This window comes from Oreochromis niloticus, linkage group LG3 (assembly GCF_001858045.2).
Source record: "Oreochromis niloticus isolate F11D_XX linkage group LG3, O_niloticus_UMD_NMBU, whole genome shotgun sequence".
Taxonomy (NCBI): domain Eukaryota; kingdom Metazoa; phylum Chordata; class Actinopteri; order Cichliformes; family Cichlidae; genus Oreochromis; species Oreochromis niloticus.
The window spans coordinates 66804094-66807614 of NC_031967.2; the positions used below are offsets into that span (position 1 = coordinate 66804094).

At 40.6% G+C, this 3521-nt stretch overlaps 1 long non-coding RNA gene across 1 annotated transcript; it reads right to left on the reverse strand.

The window, feature by feature from the left end:
* Nucleotides 1-285: 285 nt before the first annotated feature.
* Nucleotides 286-1972, reverse strand: LOC102076633 (uncharacterized). The gene is made up of 4 exons (XR_268179.3): nt 1817-1972; nt 1567-1665; nt 1152-1236; nt 286-811 (listed from the first exon to the last, which is right to left on the reverse strand). It is a non-coding gene; the product is annotated as an uncharacterized LOC102076633 (long non-coding RNA).
* Between the last annotated feature and the right edge of the window lie 1549 nt (nt 1973-3521).

Sequence of the window (3521 nt, forward strand, 5' to 3'; positions counted from 1 at the left end):
AGCCTGGGTCACACAAACCAACCCACAATCGAGCTAAGTATGGCATGCCATCAAATAGACAGTGCCATCTATGCCAGGCCTGGCTCATATCTGGATGGCATACTTACCATACCAGAAGTAAACCAGTAGTGCCAGCTTGATACCAGATCCGACCCAGACCTGCTTGCTATGTGGGTTTAGCAGGTAACAGCTCTCCTGATCTGGGGGATCGTAAGATGGCAAGAAAGATGAGATCCTCCCATTTGTGTCAGCAGCCTCTTAACATCCACCAGTCCAATCCAATTTATACTTCATCGCACACTAAAACACTTCATTTCTTTATTTTAGGTCAGACCACTGAGTGTGAGACTATAAATATTGACAGGGTAATGAACACTAGTCCAACATTCACCATGTTAAACCTTCTCTATACTCATATCTTCCTGATAAAGTGCAACTGAAAAAATGCACAGTACATATTGTCCTGTTCTGTACTGATGTTTTACTGTGTTTTGCTCCCACTGAATGATGTCCCTGCTGTTTACAGTGTGCCAGTTGAAGCTTAATTTTTATTCCTTGTTTCATAAATTAAAAAAAAAGATTGAACAAAGAGGGAATCCTTTTTATTGATTGAGTTTATTGATCCTGCAGAGAACTTATACGGAATGCTTTTACAGGTTATAGAGGAAATTAAAAAATATAAATAACATGTGGATGTCCTCTGGTCTGAGGTGATGGGGGGACCAGTTAGAGACCAGCAGCTGGACGTCAGTGGTTGGACTGGTGGACTACTTCAATGAAGAGTAGACGACGTCTGGCACTGGTTTAAAGTCTGAACACAAACACACACAGTTCAAACAACAGGAAACATGATTACAAGCTTTGTAGTTCAATCAGGACCTTCAGTCTCCACCTCTCTGCATCACACACAGTCCCAGTTCAGACTTTACTGGGAACTAGTTCAGATGCAAATCAATGAGCTGTCCACACTCTAATTAAAGTTCACAAAAGTCAAACCTTGAGCTCAACAACAATTTGCTCTTTAACTGCATTAAATGACATTAAAAAGTCAACAATTTGGTTACGTGGTTAGCTTAGCTCAGCTTAGCACGATGGTTGGAAACATGTTGAGCAGCTAGCTTGACTCGGTTAAAGATAAAGAGCAGCTGTACCTGGGCCTCCTTGTTTTGTTGTTTGTTTGTTCATAACTGACATCTTCAGTTCTCACTGCTGAGTCGACTGCAGCTGAATTTCTGTCTGTGTAAAAAATAATAGAAGATATGTCTGTGAAGGTTCTCAGTCATCCAGGTCATCGTAGACTAAGGAGCTTGGAAAGAAAAGCGTCTGGACTTCTTGAGTTGCTTGAAGACGTTTCACCTCTCATCCAAGAAGCTTCTTCAGTTCAGTTCAGAACTGAAGAAGCTTCTTCAGTTCAGTTCAGCTGACAATAAAGCTGACTTTGACTTCACTTTTGACCAATACAGAGAAGAGAGAAAAGAGATAAACAGACTGATCAACATGTTTACTACGATAACAAAGAGCTGAAACCTCAACATGAACTCTTCTATGAAGAAAACACAGTACTACCTCTGCGACGTCTGATTGGCTGTTTTTGAAGTTCTGATGTTTTGACATCACAGTACATGACTTAAGTGATGATGTCATCTTCTTCAGCTACTTTTCCATCTGTTAAAATTTTCCAAAATGAACAATTATATAAATTAAATATCTAAACAAAGATTAAACTTAGGTAAGTTGTTGCTGTGATCATCATGAACGTGAACTTTATTCTACTAAACAAACTCAAACATGAAAGATCAGGAAGTCTGAGTCTCACCTTCAGGTTTCCTGTGGACACATCATCTCACCAGCAGAACCAGTAACACCAGTAGAACCAGAACACAGACTGCTCCAACACATGACAACACAGAGAGAACAGGAGGAGAGGTGTATGATGGTGGAGGTGTGGATGTAGGTGGAGGTGTGGTGGTGTTGTTCCCTAAAATAAAGCAAACACAGTCATTAAGTTGTCGTCACATTGTGAATGTTGAAAGCTGCAGAAACACAGACAGGTGAGTGTGTCACCTGTGACAGTGATCCAGCTGGATGGAGACTCTCCATGACCGCTGATGTCACACTTGTAGAGGCCTTCATCAGACCTGGAAACATGCTGGATGGTCATGTGACCTGTAGGCTGCTTCCTGATGAGGGAGCCATCTTTATAGAAAGCAGCTGGGAGGTTGGAGGGAGTGGTCTTTGTTTTACAGAGCAGAGTGACGTCATCTCCCTCCATCACAGGGAGGACAGGACTCTGCAGGATCACTGATCCACCTCAACACAGAGACAAACTACAGCATTTCATCCATTTACTCACAGCTTCATCAACACTAACTCCACACACTCAGCTTACCAGTGACTGTCAGGTTAACCATGTTACTGATGGGACCCTCTCTGGACTCACACCAGTAAACTCCACTGTCTGATGTAAGAATGTAGCTGATACTACAAGAAGAACCAGCTGAATTTGTCGGTTTTCCCCATTCAGCTCCACACTGAGTCCTCTGCAGGTTAGTTGTGTTTCTCCTCAGAGTCCATCCAGCAGAGCTGTCGTCCTCCTCACAGCTCAGAGACACAGATTCTCCTTCAAAGAACTGAGAGTTGCTGGGACTCACAGTCAGACGAGCTGTGAGGGTTAAAATTATTAACTGATGATCTGTTAGATTTTTGTCAAAACCATTTTAAAATGGTATTTTGCAGGAAGATTTATCTCATCAAACTGTGACAGAAGAAGGTTACTGACCTTGGTTTGTTGTGCAGCTCAGCAGTGAGATCAGAACTAAAGAGAAATGACACTCAGGTTGATCTGAGGTGAACATAAATTACAACTCCACACAAACAGCTGACAAACACACAAACTCGTCTCTCTGATATATCTGCTTATTCTCACTGACAGAAACATGTTTCAATAACGTTTGGATAGCAAAAGATTGAAAACGTGTTTAAAGCTGTGTTTTCAAAAAATTAGAGAACTGAATGGAAACATTTCTCAAAGATTTTTGTATCACACAATCACACACTTGCTGCAGATTTGTCAGCTTTACATTTATGAGCAGTTGATGTAATATACATAATAAAATGATTGGTGAGATCATTTTCTTACTAATTCAAATTTAACTGGATTCACCAATTTTTGATTATCAACACAAAAGTGCACAAAATTTGGACTCATCTACACCAGTTCAAAATCTATTAAAAAGCAGCAATTGTGTGATTATTGTGATTGTGCAATTATTATGTGCAATGACTACAATGTGATTATACAGAAAATATCCACTTCATTTAAATAACACAGTAAATTCATGTGTCCACTGTGCAGCTGTGTTGATATAATGAGTGAATGATTTGAGCTTTTCACTGCCTGCTGTGTTTCCTCGACTCCTGAGCAAAGATAAAGAGTCAGTTCAGACCTGCAGTTGGTCCTCGTGGTGTTTTGAACTTGAATTCAGCCTGATTTGTTTTTCATGTCTTCTCCTCCATCATCA